The sequence below is a fragment of the Lipotes vexillifer genome, unplaced genomic scaffold (assembly GCF_000442215.2).
Source record: "Lipotes vexillifer unplaced genomic scaffold, Lipotes_vexillifer_v1.1 scaffold137, whole genome shotgun sequence".
Lineage (NCBI taxonomy): Eukaryota > Metazoa > Chordata > Mammalia > Artiodactyla > Lipotidae > Lipotes > Lipotes vexillifer.
The window spans coordinates 2,433,871-2,459,438 of record NW_006775780.1 but is presented as its reverse complement, the minus strand read 5'-3'; the positions used below and the strand labels follow the sequence as shown (position 1 = coordinate 2,459,438).

Below are 25,568 nucleotides of genomic sequence, written 5' to 3'. Positions count from 1 at the left end.
TTTTACTTTAATGTCTGGGTTTAAGAAAATCTCTCTATATAACTCTTTAGTATGTTTTCCTCAAAATTCAACCGGGAATGGTTTTACATGATGAATTGAGCCATTAATTACGAGGAAACGCAGTGAAAAACACACGTGTGAACTACAAACGTTAAATGGATAACAGACAAGTAGGAAGTGTTTATCAACAACTGTATGCATATGAGAACTTGTTACTTAATCTTTTTGAAATCAGGTTTAGAATTCTGATGAAATACACAGCATTTAAAACCTTTTTAGAATTCAAGACTGCATAGTGTTTTAAACATATCTGTTTACTGATTGTTGGGTTAATCAAAGACTGTATTCATTTTTGTTATTTACCCATATAATCAATTTAAAAAAGGTTTTAAAAGTGTAAAAATGACTAAACCTCAAAGAAAAGTTCTACAAGACAGAAAGATACTAATAAAACTTGAGAGAGATCCCATTTACAATAGGGAGAGATAGTCAACACTGCAATTACTGAAGAGATTAAAAAAAAAACCTTGCAGAGTAAGAACTGGAAATGTGTGGAATCAAATGTGATAGGACTAACCAAATAAGACCTAGGCATGGCAGATTAAATTAATTAATGCCTGTATCCATTCTGGGCTTGCCAATGTGGCTTACTTTGGCTAATGAAACAGTGTCAACTTGATGTAATCAGAGGCTTTAAAATGTGCTTGGGTATTTTCACAGTTTCTGGAGGGCCACCACTGCTCTGAGAACACACCTGGGCTAGCCTGCTGGAGACGAACAGACCATGAGGAGCAGTGCTGAGCTATTCCAGTTGACCATCCTAGACCAACTAGCTTCCAGGCACCCCACCTGGCCTAGAAGCAGAACTGCACAGCAGACCCAGAGATTCGATGGAAGCAATAAAGGTTGTCTTAAAGCCACTAATTCCTAGAGTGGTTTATTACTGAGAGGTATTAGATATACTTGATATGTTAGGTACAGATAATCAACAATGACTGGAGTAGAAAACAAGGTGAGAAATTTTTGTCATGAATGTGAGTTAGCTCTTATACTGGCAGTAGTATGTTGAGTGCAAGAGTTAAACATATTAAATAAATGTAGGCATCATAGAAAAGTTTTGTGATCCCATTGTCAGAGGTGATTTCTCTATTAGGAGATTTTCTAAACAATCATAAAGTAAAAATTCCACAGAACAAATACAGAAGTGCCAACACTCAACAGTTCTCACCAAGCACTGAAGTTAAATCTTTACCTGGAATTGTCCACGTTACATCAGAACTCATGGCCTGAATAATCAAAGCTTGGAATTTTATTATCAATTGTTAATTTTATTAAGAAATACTAGTGATGCACATATGCCGCGTATGCTATATATGCTACACCACTAGTATGTTTCAGCATGATTTTTAAATGCTATTGGTTTCAAGTAAAGAACAATTGACACTGGTCTCATAATATTTAAGTTTTGATAATGCCTTAAATAAAACTAGTGATTCTCAAACTTTGTTGCATATTAGAATCACCCGAATTTCTTTTTTCATCCCAATGCCCAGGTGACACCCTAGAGCAAATACACTAGAATCATGGGACCATGACACAGGCATCAACATTTTTTCATCTTTTCTCAGGTGATTCCAATGTGCAGCCACTTTTGAGAACCAACAACCTAGTCCTAGATCTGTGCTGTCCAGCTCGATAGCAACTAGTCACATGTGGCGACTAATTATTTGAAATTGCAGTCTGAATTAGGGTGAGCTGTAAGAGAAAAATACAAACCAGATTTTGAAGATGTAGTATGAAAGCAAATGTAAAATATTTCATTAATAATTTTTTATATTTATTACATGATGAAATGATAATATTTTGAATATCTGGATTAAGGCATTATTGAAGTTCATTTCACCTGGTTTTACTTTTTAAAATGTTACTAGAAAATTTTAAATTTCATATGTAGCTCAAATGTGTGGCTAACATTTCTTTCTTAGCACTGACCTAGAGTGTCCCATTAAACTAGAATATAAGGTATATAAATAATTTTAATATTCATGTGACTTTACAAAACCTTGCTTAATGAAGTATGTGTTTACATTCTGGAAAACTGGATATAATTTTCTGTAGTGTAGGAGGTTCATTTTTAAAGAAACAACCCTCTTATAACCCAGTACTGGGTTTGTCACACTGTTTTTGTCGTTGCTTATGCAAAATAATTTACATGCATTTAATTTTTATGATTATACTCAATTTAATATTTTAAATGTCATACTGATGGAACGTTTGCTTAGGATTTAAAACTACAGGTATAATTAAAATGTGCAAAAGTCATCTTACTGAAAAGTTGTGTGTCAGTGATATTTTGTCAGTGGGATAAAATATTAAAAGGAGGTAGAACTGGAAAAAATAACAGATATTGTGCCTGCTAGCCATTTTATATTATATTTTGATTTTTCATGATCAAATATTCTTATAATAAGAAATACTTATATTGCCATTCTCTTTACAGAGTAGGCAACATTCTACTTGTGATACTTACCAGGTTGAATTCTTTTGAATAGCATTAATTTTAAAAAATCATGGAGAAAAAAAAATCATGAGAGAGGATGCTGTGTATAAATCTGTAGTGCAGAGCTATGTATTAGTTCTAATTTTAAACCATTTAATGTGAGCACATTGGTTAATTCTGCAAGGCACCATTCCAGAGTTGGTAATTTTTAAAAAAAATTTGGCCCAGGATGTATTTTAACTTATTTCACATCTCCTATTATCATCATTATTATTCATCAGATGATAATTAACATACATGGCTGGAGGCCATTCCTTTCAATTTTATTAAAACTCTTCCTTTTCTAGTATAGAGTTTCCTTTAATCCCAGATTAATTTATTTCCCACTCACTGTGGCAAAGCTCCTGAAATGAATATATTCACAAATTCTTATAATAAAATAACATCCTGATTATTTAAAAATTACTAAAATGCTGTGTATTTCCCCTAAATCACTTGCTTTTGTCAGTCCTACAGTTGGCTTACTCTCATCCACAGTGGAATATTTCATTCTCAGCCAAAAGGAAAACGGGGGTCACATCATGACAGCCCTGGCTACAGAACAAACATGATGGCCATCTCTGTCCACCTGGCTCATGGTTTCCAACTCAATTATTCCTTGTCCTTTTATGAACTCCAATCCCCACTTTTTGTTACTGTCATGTTAGATTTTTATGTATTCTCCTCATAAATCTTCATGAGGTTAGGGGAATTTACCTAAGTTATTTTTTTTTTTAACTCTAAAGTTAAATTCTCCTTTAAACAAAACAACAGCCATGACGGAAAAAGAAAGAGGAAACGAGGAAAAGAGGAGCTTTTACTTCTGAATGGCTTGTAAAGGCCCCTCCTGCCTCACCCTCTCTTATTATACACTGTAAACTCTGAACTGAAGCAAGTGAGTCAGGGGAATGAGAATGTTATTTTATTTAACATTTACCAGCTTTGTTCAAACTTTTTTTAAAAGATGCTGCTCTACCCCATTGGCTTGTGCCAAACCAAACTGTGCAAAGTACAATTGGCTCAATCATTTATGCCCCTCCTAAAGCGCTTGCCACATCTTGTCTTACATTATAGCTATGGACTCACAGGCTCTTTGATCAATTCCCCGAGGGCAGGGAGGTTGCCTAGTACATAACAAATGGCAATATCTGTAGATTAAATGGAATATCTTATCCATTTTTGCATGCTCCCAATAGCTACAGGATTGCCCCAAAAGGGATTCAATAAACACACTGATTGAATACTACATCATGCATCTACTCTGAGACTGAAAATTATTTCCAGTGTAAACTCTCCTTAGGTTGCTCCATCCTAGCAGTAAGTAGTTAATTGTACTGGCACTTAAATTGAGATAAAATGTTCAGACGTGAAATCATGTCACTGCTTTGCATGTCTGGTGTTTTAAGAGTACAGCTAGAGTCTATCTTTAGGCTCATTAGGCATTTATTTGAAAATAATTAAAATATTCATATGTATCACCTTTTTGGTATATCATAGCTAGGGAGACCAAAATTGTGTTACCTCCTATATCAATTTTTTAAATTTAATAGTATTACCCAGTGAACCAAGAAAATCTCACAGTGCCAATATCCACACTCTCTCCTCTTTTGGTTTCTGCCTCTGGTATTCATTTACAAGTAATAGCAGTTGCCATTTATTCAGACCCTAGCATGTGCTGGGTGCTTTACCCATTTTTATTTAATTTGTCATAACCTTATAAGTTAAAGATTATAATCCCCGTTTTTCAGATTCAGATGATAATTAACTCATGTAATCTTTATAACCTCGCAAGGCATATTAGTCAGGGTTCTTCAACTAGAGAGAGAGAGAGAGAGAGAGAGAGAGAGAGAGAGAGAGAGAGAGACTTATTTTAAGGAATTGACTCACATGATTGTGGAGGCTGGCAAATCCATAATCTGCAGGGTGAACCAGCAGGCTGGAGGCCCAGGGAAGAGTTGCAGTTCAAGTCCAGAGGCAGTATGTTGGCAGAATTCTTTTTTTTTTTTCCAGGGGAGGTCAGTCTTTTTCTATTTGGGCCTTCAACTGATTGGATAAGGCCCACCCACATTATGGAAAGCAATCTGCTTCACTCAAAGTCCACTGACTTAAATGTTAATCTCACCTGAAAAAAAAATACCTTCGCATAAACATCTAGACTATGTTTGACCAAATATCTGAGTACTGTGGCCTGGCCAAACTGACATATAAAATTAACCATCATACAAGGTAAATATTATGATTCCATGCTACTGTAGGGGAACAAAACTTGCCACCCCAAAATGTCTCTTTGGTATGCAGATTTTTTTTAGAACTGAAAACAGTCAAGGCCCAAAAGACTCAGGAAGAAATTCTGACCTTCCCCCTAATTGCCTAAAAATTTTAGATATAGGGCCTATTCCAGGAATAGAGCTATCACCAGAGATACCTGCAAAAAATATGGGCTAGGGATGGTAGGGGAATAGGGCTTAGAGATCAAAGTCCACTCTGTGTCCCATTGTCTCTGCCTGACCCAGCAAACAGTTATTTACCAAACATTTATATGAATTTCCTTCTCCCCCTTTCAAGTCCCAAACCAAGACCCACAACATCTTCTTTTGCCTTTAAACTGAAGATAATATTTAAGATAAGGATGCCAGTCATTTTGGTGAGTTACTCAGTTTTCCTGGCTCTCTGCCATGCACATATGTTATTAAACTGTTGTTTGATTTTCTTCTGTTAATCTGTCTCAATTGAATTCTTACACCAGCCAGAAGAACCTAAAAGGGGAGAGGAAAATTTCTTCCTCCCTGACATTACAGACGAACACAGTAAGGCTCACAGATATTAAGTAATTTGCATGACATCAGACAGTTTGTTTCAGAGCATCTGGACTTTATAAAAGGGGTTTTTATTTTCCAAAGTCCATATATTTTTCACCACATATAGTGTCTTTCAAATTAATGTTTTTTTTAATTAAGTAGAAATGTATTCTCCCAGAACCAAACTCATGTTAAAACAAGCATTTAGTGATTGTAGCTGTACATTTTAAATTTAGGTCTAATTTATCCACTAATAAATATCTACCAAGGATGATGATCTAATCTAATGAAGTAAGTGTCTCTCATGAGAAACAACTCTTTACACCCAAACAGGCAGTGACAATAACTAGGGAATCCTGTCCTTCACAATCTCACAATCTCTGAAAACGTTTCCATGTATTCTATTTCTGATGCCAACACTTGAATTCAGGACTCTTCTACTTCTACAGAATTTCACTGCTAGTCTTCACCTTATATTCCTAAATTCTGCATCTAATCAGACCGCCAGAAACACCAGACCCTTCTCCCTTGTACCTTTAGTATTTATCAGTTATCCACTAAAAAAAGCTGAAAATTTTTTAAGTGAAGCATCAAAAATCTTTTCCAGACAAGCTTCAAGTACCCTTCCTCCCACCGTTTTTGCCCTTCACTATGAAAAGCACATTCAGATTAAACTTGTCCCCAAGAAGGTTCATGAGCTCGTATATTACTTGATTTTTCTTTTCTTTTTTTTTTTTTTTTTTTTTTTTTTTGCAGTTTCTGCCTTTGCGTTGACCTTTCTCCCAGGTGAGCTTATCTTCTGACTCCATCTCTTACCCTTCCAGGCTTCTCAAAGTTTTCTCATCACCCCAGCCAGAGGCAACTCTCCTTCCCCAAACTGCTTAAGAGTGTAGCTAAGGTTTGCAGTTTCAGGTACTGAATGCACTTTTCTCATCTGTTCAAAGAGAGGGCTGGATTCAGTGCCCGAAAAGGAATCCCAAAGCCAAATGCAATCGGTTCACCATTACCTGAGGATGCCCTGTGTTCTGCACAAAGGCTCTGCCAAAGTAGGTGCTCAATAAATATTTAACACCTTAATTGACGAATGATAGAGAAGACTGCAACTTGTGGGACAAGAGCGAACTTGCTTCTCAGCGAAGGGTGACTTTTGGCCCTCTTCCACTTCCCTACGTTTCACAGGTCCAGGGTCGCAGCCCATTACGCCACCGGACCCTAGGAAGGGAAAGGCACTACGCATGCCCGGTATACAGGGGCGCCTCGGCCGCGCAGCTCGCTCGGCCCCGCCCCTCCCGTCGCTCGGGTGCGCGCGTGCGCGGCCCCGCGGAGCGTGCCCTGCGTGCGGGTGCCCGCCCAGCCCGCCGGGCGCTGGTTCCCCGAGTGCCCGGGCCGGGGCCTGAAGAGCGGGCACCGGGTCGGGGCAGCGAGCAGTAAGCAGAGCAGACGGCGGGCGCTGCCTGAGGCGACAAGGACAGCGAGCGGTGAGTGAGGGGACCGTGAGCGAGCGGGCGGGCGCCTCCGCGCGTGCGCAGCGTCGGACCGCCGGGCCAGGGGCGCGCTCCCGGCCGCGGGCCGGAGGGGCAGAGCTTGGTTGGGCAGGGACGGGGCTGCCGGCCGGCGTCGGGACAGGGGTTGTGGGGGCGCCCGGATTCCCCGTCCCGGTTCGAGAGGCGCTGGCCGCGCGGGTGGGGTTCCGGAAGAGCTCCAGGCGGGACGGTGCTGGCCCCGCGCGGAGGTCCTGGCGTCCGGGCCCGAGGGCAGGGCTAGCTGCAGCTGAGGACGCCGGGGAGGGGCGAGGCGAACCCCCCGAGGCTCCTGCCGGCAGTACGGGCGCTCGTTGAGTGCGCGACCCCCGGAGGTGGCCGAGGTCCAAGGAGGGGGCGCGGCCGAGCAGCCTAGGCGTCGAGCAGGTGGCGGGGCCGCGCCTCTCTCCCGGGGAGGCGCGGGTTGGAAACGGGAGCAAAGTTCCCCGGAGCAACTTTACTGGGGCGCAGCCTGCGGGGCCCGACCGACACCCCGGCCTTCGCCCAGCCCTGGTGGCCGCAGGACCCCCGCGAATGCTGGTGGGCTTCTGCGGGTTCAGTTTCCTTCTGGTCCTGGAGCTCGTCCTCCAAGTTCTGAGCTGTATTCACTGCCAATTCGCTCTTAAAATAGATGTGTAAGTTTGGTGTTTCGGTAAGAAGGATATTTGCTCTCTTGGGAAGAAAGGGCTTATGTTGCCCGTTTTTTTTTTTTTTTAATCTCAAAGAAAGTATTGTTAGGGCATACCGGGGACTCCTATTTATCAAGAAACCTATTGTCCTGTGTGTGCTTGGAGAAAGCCAGCTAATTTCTATTATTAGCCGTAAAAAGACAAAGGGAGATAACTGTGCTTTCTTTTTTCCTTTCTTAGAGTACTGTAGTTCCCAAAACTGGCTGCACAAGAGGATCATTGGAGACTTTTAAAACTCTGCTCAAAATTGCACCCCAGACCAATTAAAACACGGTGTGTAGTTTATAAAGTTCCCTCGGTGATTCCAGTAGTGCAGCAGAGTTTGGGAAACAGGTTTAATTTAAGAAAGTCAAGATTTTAGTTTTGCGAAGTAGCATTCAGTTTGTAACTGATGAGACGAAACTCTGGCTTCGTTTTCCATAGACAGAAACTCACAAAGAGTGGTTTGTTCCCGCCGGGGAGGGAGGGAGGGAAGCGCCTCTAATGGTTCAAACTTTAGCTGAACTGTATAATACGACTCCAGCGTCCAGACATTGTTCTAACTGGTGTTTTGAATTTCTTTTGGGCGTGTTGAATTTCCTAGTAGTAAGCCCACCTTCCTGACCCCTGCCGCACCCAAGGGGTTTCATCTTCTTTTAACCCTCTCTCAGCCTCCCTCCCCCGTTTCCCCTCTTAACCATCCCCCAGCACGTACCGACTCTGAGGGGTGACTGCAGGTTACCACAGCAACGGGTCTTCCAGGGGAAGTGGACGGGTCTACCTTTGGTTTTCTGAATAGGACTCTAACTTTTCTAAAGATTTTGAATGACCCTTTTCAGTTCTTGGCCTCAGCTCAGGTAAGGGTGAGTTCACGCAATTCCACTTTTTCTTTCTAAGTAATTTCAGAATTATTTATTAATGCTGTTGTATGGAGTGATAATGCTAGCAGCTCTGCTGTTCTACCTTTACCAGTCTTTGCACTAAGAACTTGTGTAACAAAGTTCCAAAAGAGGTGGAAGCAACTTTTTTTAAAAAATGTTTTTTCTTTGGGGCACACAAATCTACGAAGTATATGCATCATTTTTCTAAACTCCAAAGACATATTTAAGAAATTTTAAAAGTGAAATATAATCCTGTATCCATGCAAAAACCTTTGCTAATTTGTGGCCCAAAAATGTCATTGTCAGTTTGTAAATTATTTCGTTCCTAGAAAGTGCTTTGCCATGATTCTTTGCAAAAAGTTAAACCACTTTTAACGTTATACAAATAACAAAGGAAAGGCACAGTTTTTCTACAGATTCACCCACTCCTTCCCTTCCCCAACACACACATCCAAACGAAGATAATTTTTTTAAATGTTCATTCTTTTATGTTCAAAACAGATATTCCGCAGCCAACTAATTCCAGTTTACCTTGCAAGGAACTCTTAAAACTGTTCCACACAAAATAGTACAGACATATTTACTTGTCTTTAGGCCTTTTGTTTTTATGAAACCTTTCCAACTTTACTGTGTAAATAATAATCAGAATTCGATCAGTCAGTTCAAAATGCTTATGGTAGTATAGTGACTCCCAGCATCTATTGGGGATTGCAGAGGTTTTCTTTACTCTTGTGTTATGTGCTAGTTAACTTTCTGGTTATCAAGCAGATTCAGTAAGGCTAATTTTCCCCATTTCACTCTGAGAAGAAAATAATAGTGGAAAATCCTCTCGTTTGATGGACCTTGTAGTTCAACAGTAATGCTGTGCAGCTAAGGCAGTAACTGCTCACCTAATCTTTTCATTCCGTGTTTAAAAATTGAGGCCTTCTAAGCACCTACAGTTGAGAATTTCTATTCTTTCTATGGTTTTTAAACATTTTAAAATGAAAAGCCATTTTTCTTGTTGTAGACATTTTGGGAATTACCAAAAAAAGTTAAAAAAATAAAAATCACAGGTACATCCAGAAATAATCAACTGTTAATGGGATGATATGCTTCCATTTGTCCCGTTTTATTTGTCTGCGTATATATACTTTTAAGCAAAGTTGGCACTTTAATTTCATTTGTATTTTTAAATGCTGCCTTTTCGCTTAATATATCGCAGACATTTCCTATGCCCTTAAATCTTCTTTGAAAATAAGATTTTTAATGATGGGTGTGGCAAAGTTTATTTAGCTAGTTTTCTCTTTTTTGACATATTTCCATTTTCAGTGTTTGGAGGTATGATATTAAATTCTGGTTGCAAATCGTAGCTTGGCCACTTCGGATCTAAGTGACCTTAATTACCTAATTATTTGATTGTGCTTCCTTTATCCATAGAATGGGGGTAATAATTGTGCCGGCAACATAGAGTTTTGGAGCGATGGAATGAACCAGATAGAGGAAGGTCTTCAACAGTCTGGCAAAGGATGTAGGCTCAGAAAGTAATAGCAGACACACAAGCAGAGCTGGGGTACATGCCCTTGTCTGAAAGTCTTACTGTTTCTGACTTGCTCAGGCTAGATTTATAGCAGAATTCCTGGGGTAGAGGTGAACTCTTTTATGACTCTTGAGGCCTGTTGCCAAATTGCTTATGCCAGAACACGTCGATGCCCTTACACACTGAACGGTCTTTCCATAGTATCAGCACTCCAGTGTTTAATCTTTCCTAATCTTCTATAAAAATGTCTTATTTTAATTCATATTTTTTTGGTAACTAGTGAAATTGGTAATTTGCTTTTTATTTGTTCATCTTGCCTTCTGAGAGTTGTCCAGGTACTTTGTCCATTTTATTGTTAAATGATGATTTTAAAAAACGATTTAAAATATCTTTTAATATAAAGAGATAATATATGTATAATTAAATATTATATATATTATATAACATATGCTCTTAATATAAAGAGCATATAATATAAATATGCTCTTAATGTAAAGAGCATTGTGCCTTTATCATATTTGTAATTTTTTTCTTTTCCTCCACAGCTCGTTATTTGTCTTTTAATTTACTTTATGGTGTTTTCCAAACAACAGGATATTTTTACTTTTATGTAGTCAGCTCTCTCCATCTTGTCCATTATGACTTTTCCTTGTAAATATTTACGTTTGAAAATATAAACAGACGTGAGGTAAATTAAACAAAAATTTTGGAAATATATTAGACTTGTACATTTAGTTCTATATTAGCACATGGATGTGAATTGTTTTACAGCACCTTCTCCTCCTCAGCCAGCTCTAGCACCATCTGTTAAACAGTCCATCCTTTCCTCAATGGGTTGTGGTCTTCCCTTTATTATATTTTAAGATCGTGACTAGCTTTTGGGTCTGATTCTGTTTTAGGTCTTACTTATCTATCATTGACCTCTTATTTTAATCAACGTTAAATCTTTTTAAATGTACATTTAGAATATATAGAAGTATCGGCTAGAGGAAGTCACGCTGTTCTTTTAAAAATCATAATTATAGTCATCTGTCCTTTCAAATAAAAATTGTATTACTATCTTTATACTAATACATGCACGTAATTTAAATCTAAGAATACTAAAATACTTATTGTAAAATAAGTGGTCCCCTATCTCTCAGCGCCCTCTACCCATCCCCTTAGGCTCCTCAGTGGCAGTCTTTTGACTGTTACTGGTTTCTTTTGAGTTTTTCACTGGGACCACATACGAGGTCTTTTCCTGTTGGGTTGGTCAGAGGGTGGTCATCAGGCAGCACCCTGCGCTGAGGAAAGGGTCCAGCTGCCAGTGTTGGGGAGACATCTGGCTGGAGTCTTAGCATCCTCTTCACTTTGGGGAAGGTTCTGGTGCTCTCACAGTCCAAATACTTACCTGTTTTATCTACTCTCCCAAGAATCAGTCTCCAGTCTTGCTGGGCTTAGGCAGAGACTGTGGGCCAGAGCACCACAGCCAGGAGGTGGGAAGGGCATCCGGGAAGTAAGGCTGCTAACCTTATTTTAGCCTGCTACCCTTTCTCCAGTTTTGAAGCAAACTGGAGTGCTTCTCAGCTTTTCTCGCTGGTGGTGGAGCATTTCACTCTTAGGGCTGCTGAGTTGCTACTTGTCCATCCGCTTTCCACTTTCATGATTTTGTTGTAATTTCCACTACAGTTCTTTAAGTCCTTGCATCCTTGTCTTCTGGAAAGAACTCTTTTTTATTATTGTTGTTATATTTTGCGGTACGCGGGCCTCTCACTGTTGTGGCCTCTCCCATTGCGGAGCACAGGCTCCGGACGCGCAGGCTCAGCGGCCATGGCTCACGGGCGCAGCCCCTCCGCGGCATGTGGGGTCTTCCCGGACCGGGCCACGCACCCGTGTCCCCTGCATTGGCAGGAGGACTCTCAACCACTGCGCCACCAGGGAAGACCTGGAAAAAACTCTTCACTGCCACTTTTGTGGAGTTTAGAGAGAGGATGTGCTTGAATGTTTTGTTAAACGTGCCATCTTAACCTGGAATGCTCTGCAAATGAATCCTTAGAACTGAGAAATATCCAGTTATTTTGGTTCGTTGGCAAGAACTGTCATGTACATGTAAAGTAGTCAGTATTTCTCTGAAGGGATGTGAAGAATTATACAGACCTGTCTCTTAGCAGAGGTGTTTTGTTTGTTTGTTTACTCTCTATATAAGTCCTAATATTTATTGTTAGGGTTCTTCTTAGGTATTTATGTTTTTGTTGCTATTGTGATGGGTTCTTCAAATTGCCTATTGCTGACATAGATGGTTGTTGATTTTTGTAATTTTATTTTATAGCTGGTTCTTATTCTAAGAGCTTTGTAGTTTATTCTCTTGGGTTCCCTAGTTACGTAATGACACTTGTGTCTACTTCTTTCTAATAATTATACCTTTTATTTTGGTTTTATGGCAGGCTGCACTAGTGTTAGCATTCTGGAACATTATAAAATACATCTGGAACATTATCAAATAGTAATGGCAGTAATGTGCAAACTTTTGTTCTTTAATAGGAAAAACAGTAGTACAGTATTGGCTTTTGTTTTATCATAATTCCTCATCAGGACAGAGGAAATCTATCCTTTTATTTCCAATTTACCTAAAGGTATTTTTATTATTTTTTAAGGGATAGGAATTGAATGGAATTCAATTAGCAGTAATCTGCTAATAGGAATTAGCAGATTACTGTTAGCAGCTGCGGTTTATCACTGGTGTTTCTTAACAGATCTACTGACTTGAGTCCCAAATATTAAACTGGAGTAAATCCTTCCTTCTGAATAATTCTTTAGAAAACTGAATTCAGTTTGTGACAAAATAAAGATAACATCACATTCAGTGCATATTCATGTCTTCTGTGGTGGGGGCTGTGTGGGATACAGTCACCAGGGCTTTTTCAAAAGAAAATATTGTAAATTGCAGAATCCAACAATCAATTCTCATCTTCACTCTTGGCAGCACTTGATATAATTGGTCATTCTCTCTTTTGATTTGATTTTTCTTCATTTGATTTTGAGGACACCACAGTCTCCTGCTTTTCCTTCTGTACCACTGGCTTTTCAGTCATTTTTTTTAAAAACGTGTGTGGTTTTTTGTTTGTTTGTTTTCACACCAGCCTGTTAATTTGGAATACTTCAGGGCTCAGTTCTTGTGGGACTCTTGTCACAAACAATTGTAAGATTTTAATAAAGTACCATGTAGCTCCTTTAGACTCCCAATGTGTATTTCCAGTTGAAGTAGGTCTCTTAAACTCCTGATGCATATATCCAACTACTTTTTTGACTTCTTCACTTGAATACGTAAAATATACTTCAATTTTAAGGACTAAAACAGAATTTCTGATCTTCCTCTGCAAACCTGCTCTCCCTATAGCCTGCCCTATTTTGGTGTCGGGGTAGCTCCATTTTGGGGGTTATTCAAGCCAGAAACCTTGGAATCATCCTGACTGTTCTCTTTCTCTCCCACTTTACATCCAGGATGTTAGCAGATCCTGCTGCTCTATCTTCCAGATGTATCCAGAATCCTGTCTTCCAAATAAATCCAGGAGTTCAACCCCTTTTCTCACATATAGTGCAAGCACCTTCCTCCAAGTCTCCAGCACCTGTTGCCTGGATGGTATGCAGTGGCCTCTCCTTTCTTCTTCCCTGCCTGCCTTTAATATGTTATTGGCATAACAACCATAGGTTGCATATGCTTAAAACCCTTCTCTGGCTCTCCATGTCACTCAGAGTAAAAGTCGAGATTCCTCATAATGATTCACAAAGCCCGACACCTTCTGATTACCAAGACCTCTGACCTCCTCCCCACTCCTCTCCTTGCAATGGAATGCTCTCCATTCCAGCCATCCTTACCTCCTTGCTGATCCTGGAACCCTCCAGGCACATTCCCACTTTTAGGTCTTTGTGCTGGGTTTTCCCTCTGCCTGTAGTATTTTCTCCCCAGATGCATTCATGGCCAGCTCCCTCACTGCCTTCAGGTCTTCACTAAGCTACCACCTCGTCAGTGATGTCTATGCTGTTTACAGTTGCAAACTGTGTCTGGTATCCCTCTTGGAATGCTTTACATTTTCCTTTTTCCGTAACATCTACTACCTTCTAAATTACCGTATGACTTATTTATTTATTGTTTATTTTTGGTGAATTCTCTTTTCCCGTCCCTGCTAGACAGTAAGTTCCATGTGGCCAGGTATTTTATGTCTGTTCATTAATGTGTCCCAAGTGTGTGGTACATAGAAGATGGTCAGTAAATGTTTTTTGAATAAATGAACATAGTGTGCGTTCTCCATTTTTTTTCCAATGAATTTTTCATAAAGCAGTGTAGTCCTTTGGCATCTGTGGATCTAGCTTTGGTGATTTAGCATCCCATCAGCAACAGGGAAGTTGAAGAACATGTATAATTTATAATGGTATAATAATACAGAGAGTGGTTATGAGGATTAAATAGGATACTGTCTAAAGTGCTAAACTGTGCCAGTGTGTAGGAACAGGTCACGTAACTGTCGGAAAGCCTTAGCCAACTGACTCGATTCACATCTGAATGTTGTGAATTGAATTCTAGAACCTGCTCTCTTTGGATTTCAGTTTTTTAAGCAACGGTGGGCAGTGGGTTCACCTTGGGAACATTTCAAAATACAGGGAGCCTGAGCTCCCTGGTAAATATCAGCGATGTGTTCTTCCTTTGTTTATTCTTTAACCCATCTGTTAAAGTGGAATGCAACCACTTGTTTTCTCCTTTTGTGCTTTCTTGCTGTTCAGGACATCTCCCCATCTCTCAGTCTCCTTTAAGTCCTTTTATCCTCTGAGATTCTAGCTGAAATAAGTTCTTTTATAAGGTGATTTTGAAATCCTTCAGAGGCACAGAGAAGCACATAGTTGAACATGATATTAAATCCACAAAGTCAAAAGCTCTCAGGCCTTTATCTTCAGTTCCCCGGACAAGCATGCGTTGTGGCCATCCCTGCAGCAACCATTTTGCTTACAGAGTTTCTAGGGTCTCCTTTTGTGACCTTTAAATCTGAGAATACCTCAGAAACATCAGGCTCCCTCTCCTCTTTTGATAGAGCAAGAAATATTTGTAGGCTTTTTACTGTGGCAATTACTGTGCAAATAAGGTGAGTCATGTGCCAGAAAAAGATGATTATTTTAGAGATTGTGAAGGCAGCCAAAGAATAGACAATAAACCAAAATCACGATGTATGTATCTCTAGAAATGTGTAAACCCAATGCCAGTAACCTGAACACAAAAATGTGAACATTTTCGTCAATTTCGAATTTTTTTCCTCAAAAACTATCTAATTACTTAGTTTTTTAAAAAGCTACTTTATTTTTCTCTAATAGTATATGAGCAGGGGAGGTCCCCATATTCAGAGAGTGTAAACATTTTAGCCTCAGTTACCATACATATTACAAATAAAATTTCACAAGCACCACATTCTGAATGTATCACCTGATGAATTTGCCTTGTCTTTGAAGATGGGATCATTGTATTTATGCTTTGTTTTTGTTTTGTTTTATTTTTCTATACAGCAGGTTCCCATTAGTTATCCTTTTTATACATATTAGTGTATATATGTCAATCCCAGTCTCCCAGTTCATCACACCAGCACCCTACTCCCCTGCCACTTTCCCCCTTTGGTGCCCATACGTTTGTTCTCTACATCTGTGTCTCAATTTCTGCCTTGCACCAGTTCATTTGTACCATTTTTCTAGGTTCCACATACATGTATTAATATACGATATTTGTTTTTCTCTTTCTGACTTACTTCACTCTGTATGACAGTCTCTAGATCCATCCATGTCTCTACAAATGACCCAATTTCATTACTTTTTAAGGCTGAGTAATATTCCATTGTATATGTGTACCACATCTTCTTTATCCATTCGTCTGTCGATGGGCACTTAGGTTGCTTCCATGTCCTGGCTATTGTAAATAGTGCTGTAGTGAACATTGGGGTGCATGTGTCTTTTTGAATTATGGTTTTCTCTGGGTATATGCCTAGGAGTGGGATTGCTGGGTCATATGCTAATTCCATTTTTAGTTTTTTAAGGAACCTCCATACTGTCCTCCATAGTGGCTGTGTCACTTTACATTCCCACCAACAGTGCAGAGGGTTCCCTTTTCTCCACACCTTCTCCAGCGTTTGTTGTTTGTATATTTTCTGATGCCCATTCTAACTGGTGTGAGGTGATACCTCACTGTAGTTTTGATTTGCATTTCTCTAACAGTTAGTGATATTGAGCAGCTTTTCATGTGCTTCTTGGCCATCTGTATTGTCTTCTTTGGAGAAATGTATATTTAGATTTTCTGCCCATTTTTGGATTGGGTTGTTTTTGTAACATTAAGCTGCATGAGCTGTTCATATATTTTGGAGATTAATCCTTTGTCCGTTGATCCGTTTGCAAATATTTTCTCCCATTCTGAGGGTTGTCTTTTCGTCTTGTTTGTAATTTCCTTTGCTGTGCAAAAGCTTTGAAGTTTCATTAGGTCCATTTGTTTATTTTTGTTTTTATTTCCATTACTCTAGGAGGTGGATCAAAAAAGATCTTGCTGTGATTTATGTCAAAGAGTGTTCTTCCTATGTTTTCCTCTAAGAGTTTTATAGTGCCCAGTCTTATATTTAGGTCTTGAATCCATTTTGAATTTATTTTTGTGTATGGTGTTAGGGAATGTTCTAATTTCATTCCTTTACATGTAGCTATACAGTTTTCCCAGCACCACTTATTGAAGAGACTGTCTTTTCTCCATTGTATATCCTTGCATCCTTCGTCATAGATTAGTTGACCATAGGTGTGTGGGTTTATCTCTGGGCTTTCTATCCTGTTCCATTGATCTGTATTTCTGTTTTTGTGCCAGTACCATATTGTCTTGATTACTGTAGCTTTGTAGTATAGTCTGAAGTCAGGGAGTCTGATTGCTCCAGCTCCGTTTTTTTCCCTTAATACCGCATTGGCTTTTCGGGGTCCTTTGTGTCTCCATTCAAATTTTAAGATTTTTTGTTCTAGTTCTGTAAAAAATGCCATTGGTAATTTGATAGAGATTGCATTGAATCTGTAGATTGCTTTGGGTAGTATAGTCATTTTCACAATATTGATTCCTCCAGTCCAAGAACACGGTATATCTCTCCATCTGTTTGTATCATCTTTAATTTCTTTCATCAGTGTCTTATAGGTTTCTGCATACAGGTCTTTTGTCTCCCTAGGTAGGTTTATTCCTAGGTATTTTATTCTTTTTGTTGCAATTGTGAATGGGATTGTTTCCTTAATTTTTCTTTCATATTTTTCATCATTAGTGTATAGGAATGCAAGAGATTTCTGTGCATTAATTTTGTATCCTGCAACTTTACTAAATTCATTGATTAGCTCTAGTAGTTTACTGGTGGCATCTTTAGGATTCTCTATGTATAGTATTATGTCACTTGCAAACAGTGCCAGTTTTATTTCTTCTTTTCCAACTTGTATTCCTTTTCTTTCTTTTTCTTCTCTGATTGCCGTGGCTAGGACTTCCAAAACTACATTGAATAATAGTGGTGCGAGTGGACATCCTTGTCTTGTTCTTGATCTTAGAGAAAATGCTTTCAGTTTTTCACCATTGAGAATGATGTTTGCTGTGGGTTTGTCATATATGGCCTTTATTATGTTGAGGTAGGTTCCCTCTTTGCCCACTTTCTGTAGCATTTTTATCGTAAATGGGTGTTGAATTTTGTCAAAAGCTATTTCTGCATCTATTGAGATGATCGTTGTGGTTTTTCTTCAGTTTGTTAATATGGTGTATCACATTGATTGATTTGCGTATATTGAAGAATCCTTGCATCCCTGGTATAAATCCCACTTGATCGTGCTGTATAATCCTTTTGATGTGTTTTTGGATTCTGTTTGCTAGTATTTTGTTGAGGATTTTTGCATCTATATTCATGAGTGATATTGGTCTGTAATTTTCTTTTTTTTGTAGTATCTTTGTCTGGTTTTGTTATCAGGGTGATGGTGGCCTCATCGAATGAGTTTGGGAGTGTTCCTTCCTCTGCAACTTTTTGGAAGAGTTTGAGAAGGATTGGTGTTAGCTCTTCTCTAATTGATAGAATTCACCTGTGAAGCCATCTGGTCCTGGACTTCTGTTTGTTGGAAGATTTTTAATCACAGTTTCAATTCATTACTTGTGATTGGTCTGTTCATGTTTTTTATTTCTTCCTGCTTCAGTCTTGGAAGGTTATACCTTTGTAAGAATTTGTCCATTTCTTCCAGGTTGTCCATTTTATTGGCATAAAGTTACTTGTAGTAGTCTTCTTAGGATGCTTTGTATTTCTGCAGTGTCTGTTGTAACTTCTCCTTTTTCATTTCTAATTTTATTGATTTGAGTCCTCTCCCTCCTTTTCTTGATGGGTCTGGCTAATAGTGGTTTATCAATTTTGTTTATCTTCTCAAAGAACCAGCTTTTAGTTTTATTGATCTTTGCTATTGGTTTCTTTGTTTCTGTTTCTGCTCTCATCTTTATGGTTTCTTTCCTTCTGCTAATTTTAGGTTTTGTTTGTTCTTCTTCCTCTAGCTCCTTTAGGTGTAAGGTTAGATTGTTTGAGATGTTTGTTGTTTCTTGAGGTAGGATTGTATTGCTATAAACTTCTCTCTTAGAACTGCTTTTGCTGCATCCCATAGGTTTTGTGTCATCGTGTTCTCATTGTCATTTGTCTCTAGGTATTTTTTGATTTCCTCCTTGATTTCTTCAGTGATCTCTTGGTTTTTTAGTAACATATTGTTGAGTCTCCATGTGTTTTTTTTTTACATTTTTTCCCCTGTAATTCATTTCTAATCTCATAGCGTTGTGGTGAGAAAAGATGGTTGATATGATTTCAATTTTCTTAAATTTACTGAGGCTTGGTTTGTGAACCAAGATGTGATCTATACTGGAGAATGTTCTGTGCGCACTTGAGAAGGAAGTGTAATCTGCTGTTTTTGGATGGAATGTTCTATAAATATCAATTAAATCTATCTGGTCTCTTGTGTCATATAAAGCTTGCGTTTCCTTATTAATTTTCTGTTTGGATGATCTGTCCTTTGGTGTAAGTGAGGTGTTAAAGTCCCCCACTATTATTGTGTTACTGTTGATTTCCTCTTTTCTAACTGTTAGCAGTTGCCTTATGTATTGCGGTGCTCTTATGTTGGGTGCGTATATATTTATAATTGTTGTATCTTCTTGGATTGATCCCTTGATCATTATGTAGCGTCCTTCCTTGTCTCTTATAACATTTTCTATTTTAAGGTCTATTTTATCTGATATGAGTATTGCTACTCCAGTTTTCTTTTGATTTCCATTTGCATGGAATATCTTTTTCTATCCCTTAACTTTCAGTCTGTATATATTCCTAGGTCTGAAGTGGGTCTCTTGTAGACAGCATCTATGGGTCTTGTTTTTGTATCCATTCAGCAAGCCGGTGTCTTTCGGTTGGAGCGTTTAATCCATTCACATTTAAGGTAATTATCAATGTGTATGTTCCTTTACCATTTTCTTAATTGTTTTGGGTTTGTTTTTGTAGGTCCTTTCCTTCTCTTGTGTTTCCCACTTAGAGAAGTTCCTTTAGCATTTGTTGTACAGCTGGTTTGGTGATGCTGAATTCTCTTAGCTTTTGCTTGTCTGTAAAGCTTTTGATTTCTCCATCGAATCTGAATGAGATCCTTGCCGGGTAGAGTAATCTTGGTTGTAGGTTCTTCCCTTTCATCACTTTAAATATGTCATGCCACTCCCTTCTGGCTTGTAGAGCTTCTGCTGAGAAATCAGCTGTTAACCTTATGGGAGTTCCCTTGTATGTTATTTGTCGTTTTTCCCTTGCTGCTTTCAATAATTTTTCTTTGTCTTTAATTTTTGCCATTTTGATTACTATGTGCCTCGGCATGTTTCTCCTTGGGTTTATCCTGTATGGGACTCTCTGCGCTTCCTGGACTTGGGTGGCTATTTCCTTTCCCATGTTAGGGAAGTTTTTGACTATAATCTCTTCAGATATTTTCCCAGGTCCTTGTTCTCTCTCTTCTCCTTCTGGGACCCCTGTAATGTGAATGTTGTTCCATTTAATGTTGTCCCAGAGGTCTCTTAGGCTGTCTTCATTTCTTTTCATTCTTTTTTCTTTATTCTGTTCCACAGCAGTGAATTCCACCATTCTGTCTTCCAGGTCACTTATCCGTTCTTCTGCCTCAGTTTTTCTGCTATTGATTCCTTCTAGTGTAGTTTTCATTTCAGTTATTGTATTGTTCATCTCTGTTTGTTTGCTCTTTAATTCTTCTAGGTCTTTGTTAAACATTTCTTGCATCTTCTCAATCTTTGCCTCCATTCTTTTAACGAGGTCCTGGATCATCTTCACTATCATTATTCTGAATTCTTTTTCTGGAAGGTTGCCTATCTCTACTTCGTTTAGTTGATTTTCTGGGGTTTTATCTTGTTCCTTCATCTGGTACATAGCCCTCTGCCTTTTCATCTTGTCTATCTTTCTGTGAATGTGGTTTGTGTTCCATAGGCTGCGGGATTGTAGTTTTTCTTGTTTCTGCTTTCTGCCCTTTCTGTGTTTCTGCTTTGTTAGTGTGACTATTCATTCTTTAAGACTTACCACTGCTACAGTTTATTTTATTTTGAACTGGAAACAGTCAGTACTGTTGGCCAAGACTGAATGGAAAGCATTGCCTCTCTGCTGCTGAATTGCACAATATCCCTTAGTTTAGGTTGTTAATGGATAGCCCAGTTGGAAAACACACCTTGTTTTTTATAGTTCTACAGCTGGGCTGAGGACCTGTGTAAGTATTTGTTTTCATTGTGAAGATTTTTTTTTTAATTGCCACCTTTTCTTGTATTATCCAGTTTTTCGGAAGTGGTGATCTTGCCTACTCAGCACCAGCAAACACACATACTCTGTAGTGAGGGACTGAGTTTGGCCTTTAGGCATTACACTGTAGGTCTCTAGAAAGACAGGGCTCACATCTAGACCGCCACCTATTTTCATACCTTTGTTCATGGGACGTGTAGTGGCAAGTCAAGTGTAATAGTCAAACTGCATTTAGATGTGTTTTGGGGGGCTTACTGGGGAATCACTTACATTCCTAGGAGGTCTAGAAAATGATAAAATTCTTAACTAGAGTTAAGCAGGCCTCTCTTCTTAAAATAATCTTACTGTCCACATTAAAAATATGAGAAGGGGCCCAGAAGCACCTCCCGCTCCAGATGCCGGTTCAGATGCCAAACCCACTGTTCTAGCTGTTGTTTCTCTTTTGCATAGCCCTTCCCCCCACCCCCATGTAAGACACCCACCCAGGCAGGGGTGCATCCCAGAGTGCTCCCTCTCTGTTCCTGGTTTCTTCCCTCACCCCTCCTGTAGCCTCAGATGAGATGAGATGAGTAGGAGCTAGAAGCTGGCCCGGCTGCTGGAACGGGAGGGGCAGTCACTCCCACTTCCTACCAGTCTCTCTGCAGACTCCCCACCCCTCCCCCGAAGGATTTCAGCACATATTTCAGTAAATGTTTTAGAATATATTTACAGGAAGTAATAGATTTTCTAGTTAATTTAACACTATTCAACAAGTATTTCTTTGGGACTTACGGGATCAGCCCATGCTTACCTGACATTCTGGGTTACTTTATTATCTCCTGTCACTGCCATGAAAGATTCCTCAAAATGCCAAAAATCAATCCTGAACTCTGGGCTAGTATACAGCTCCCGACACATTCTCAAAATCGTCACCAGCCAGTGTTGTGCTCAACCAGGTGGGTGTTTGTTACGGATGTCAATACCTAATGGTGTTTGGGTTGGGTTATAGGAAAATCAGATGCTTGAGGTCAGATCAACCAGTATTTTGATTTTACAGTCTTTCTATAATAATATATAATTACTGAATGTAAGGTAACTAGTAGGATCACAATCCTACTAACATGCACAACCTCTAAAATCGTTTCAAGAATGAAGCTGAGGAAGTGTTTGAACACCAGCTTTTTAAGAAAAGGCAATTTTTCGGGCTTCCCTGGTGGCGCAGTGGTTAAGAATCCACCTGCCAATGCAGGGGACACGGATTTGAGCCCTCGTCCAGGAAGATCCCACATGCCGCGGAGCAGCTAAGCCCTCGTGCCACAACTGCTGAGCCTGTGCTCTAGAACCTGCAAGCCACAACTGCTGAGCCCACGTGCCACAACTACTGAAGCCCACGTACCTAGAGCCCATGCTCCACAACAAGAGAATCTACCAAAATGAGAAGCCTGCACACTGCAACGAAGAGGAGGCCCCACTCACCGCAACTAGAGAAAGCCCGCAGGCAATAACAAAGACCCAACACAGCCAAAAATAAATAAATAAATATATATAAATATATATATATATATATTTTTTTCTTTTAAAGCAGTTTTTAAATGAAAAGTCACTGCTGTATTTCCTTTGTCTGGACTTCTTCAAAGTTCTAACCTAAACTTTATTTCCAACTCACTGTTTCCAATTACTTATTATAGAGGAATATTTTGATATTACATAATATCAAATACTGTACTGTATAGAAATAGTATATAGGAAGATATTAAAATGGTGTGTTGGAGGGGGAGGCAGTTTCTGTCTAATGTGTGTCTCTAAATGAAGGAAAAAAGTGAACAACAAATTCTCTTAAATGTTGGCAGCTGTGCTTACCTTGCAGAGGTTGCTACTTCTCATTTTCCTATAGCAGAGAGCAAACTGTCAGAGAGAGAAACTTGCTTCTTTCCTGCTGGTTTATATGAAGCTAGAGACAGTTGTCTACTCAAAGTTCATTTAAATTTTTCTCTTAAGATCTTCAAAGAAGGTGTCAATTGATATATCTTGTACCTTGTATTTGCATTTTCTGAGGTTGGGGTAGAGCTAAGGTTCCAAACAATGTAATAGAACAAATAGAATATTAGCTCCTTGACTGCTGTTAATTTTTTTTTAAGTATTTTTTAAAATTAATTAATTAATTTGTTTATTTTTGGTTGCATTGGGTCTTTGTTGCTGTGCGCGGGCTTTACTCTTCATTGCAGTGCACGGGCTTCTCATTGCAGTGGCTTCTCCTGTTGCGGAGTGCGGGCTTTAGGCACACGGGCTTCAGTAGTTGTGGCACATGGACTCAGTAGTTGTGGCGCACAGGCTCTAGAGCGCAGGCTCAGTAGTTGTGGCACACGGGCTTAGTTGCTCCATGGCATGTGGGATCTTCCTGGACCAGGGCTCGAACCTGCGTGGCCCTGCATTGGCCAGTGGATTCGTAACCACTTGTGCCACCAGGGAAGCCCCAACTGCTGTTAATTTTTTTTTGTCAGAGACTGTCATTTTCTCATGTCCTCCATTCTGTCTACCTAATGTGCAAAAAAATGGTTGAGAATTATGCTCTGAGAATTAATTATTATTTTCTAGTAGAGTAGAACCAAAAAGCAGGTATGTGTAAAAACCTGGCCCTGATCACTTACAGTTTTTTTTTGTTTTTAAAGGATCTTCTTTGAAAACCTTTAGTAGCTTACCACAATCAACACTTACAATAAAATCCAAACTCCTTATGATGCCAGGTGAGGCATCAGTGGTTCCTATACTTTTTGACCTCAGGACTCTTATTATACTCTTGAATATTTTAAGAAACCCAAAGAGCTTTTGTTTATAGGGGTTATCTATTAATATTTACTGGAATAGAAGTGAAAACAGAAAAAAATTTAATATTCACTTGTTTAAAAAATAAATGTTTTGATTGAAGCTTATGAAGAAAATCTGGCCTCACACATATAGCTGGAAGAGGAAGGAGTATTTTAATAGTCTTTTCAGATAATGGTGGATATTCTGTGATAACTTCAGCAAAACTTGAATGGTAATTTCTTAAAGGTTGATTGCTATGTGGAATCTAAAACCATCAGTGAACTTTTTGTATTCCTTTTATACTAAAATCCATTGATCTGTCTTGTACTTTGAATGGGCCTTTTACCAACATGCATGATTCTGTAATGTAATAGCATTGTTATTAGAAAACATTGGTTCACTGAGTTATGCAGATCTTTAAAATGTTGACATGTTTTATTATACAATATAAAAAAATTACATTTACCTGATGTCACCAGTGTTAATCAGAAACAGTCTTTAAGAAGTCTTGAAGAAGACTTCTTTAAGAAGTCTTGATAGCTTGGGAAGCTATCAAGCTCATGGTGGCATAATCAAGATTTCCAAAATTCTAACTTGCTTTTTCATTGGCAATAAATAGTCAGTTTTCCTTGAAGTGACAGGCTCATTTCATTCATTTTTGAGAAAATGTCTGCTAAATACCTAAGTGTGAATAAGCATACTTTGCATATTTTCTCAAGGGCAGTGGTGTTCCATGAAAAAAATGGCTGGTTCAGCTCTCACACAAACAGTTGCACAAGTATTTTTTTCTCAAGGCAACCGTTCTATTTCAGTTTCACCAGAAATGCTTTAAGCATACTTCCCATTTCATCACATAGAATATTAAGAAAATGTGTACTCAAGGGCTGAGATTTAATAAAATCAACAGTTTTTACTACTGCATCTCATAGAGATTCCCCAATGAAATAATTTATGGATTATGGCAAAGGAATGCACAGTAGCTAATCTATTCACACAAGCTGTTTCATCACTGTTCCTAAATCCCCCAGCCCCCCACCCCCCACCCCAGGTGTGGGTGGGGAGGCATAGGGAAGGCAAGGCCACTTGACAGGTCCTTCAGTGCTGTTCACTTTGGCTGCTTAGGGTCCACTGGAGTGACTGTCCAGGCTTAGGAACCAGCAGCTTCAGTTGTGAAAAGGCAAGAGTCACAGAGCCTGACTGTGGACCAGTCCTTATCTGTTTGAGGCTCCCTTTTCTGTTGGGAGCAGATGGCTCCTCCTGTGATGGCTTTTGGTGATGTATCACCACTGCCAGATGTCACAGAGAGGTTTCAGAGGGCCTCAGCCACTGCAGCTACTTCAGGTACCTTCTGAACCAGTGCAGTTCAGAATTGCTTAAAATACTTAACACAGTAAGACACACACACTTTAACCAACAGGCGCAAAACAGTGTGTTTACTTCATCCCACCTTCCAAAAAATGTGCTTTTATAACCAGTTGAATTCGTTATTTAGAAAGTCAAGCTATAATTTTTGCAAACACACAATTCGAGCCATTACATTTTAACAATTTGTTTACATTATCAACCCTACTAATGATTTTAAAAATCATTGCTGCTGGTAAGTTTCCTTTCATAAACACACCAACCCAGCAAGAGACTTTACAGCCATGGCTAGGGTATTCAGCTCCTCCACTATTGATATGACCATTTCCATTTATGCTTACTCCAATAATGTAAGATGATATATAGACCGAAGTTGAGAATTCTTTATTTTGGGGAAGAAAAATAAAACATGTGATTACTTAACACTCCAGTTTTTCTTAGTAAAGTGTTTCACCGAGACAGACACGTGTTAAGAAGTGCATTTTTCTGCTTGTGCTTGTGCCCTGCAGTAATCTGAAATGTGACATTGCCCATCTCTAGCAGTGTGGTTTGTTTGCAGGGTAGGGGTGAGTTTCTAGACTATTCATATACTCAGTCCTGAACACACAGGCCTGTTTTATTACTTTGTTTGAAGATTGGGTGTGTCTAATGTAGTAGAAATCCTTGCATTCAGCGTTAAGTACAGACGAAACACG

The 25,568-nt window shown here is 39.1% G+C and overlaps 1 protein-coding gene across 1 annotated transcript in view; it reads left to right on the top strand.

Moving 5' to 3' along the window:
- The first annotated feature begins 6,661 nt into the window (after positions 1-6,661).
- Positions 6,662-25,568, top strand: part of BTBD3 (BTB domain containing 3) — a 36,324-nt gene continuing 17,417 nt past the window's right edge. Inside the window, exon 1 of the mRNA XM_007450203.1 lies at positions 6,662-6,815. The gene's annotated coding sequence lies outside the window, so the exon portion shown is untranslated. The remainder of the gene's footprint in view (positions 6,816-25,568) is intronic.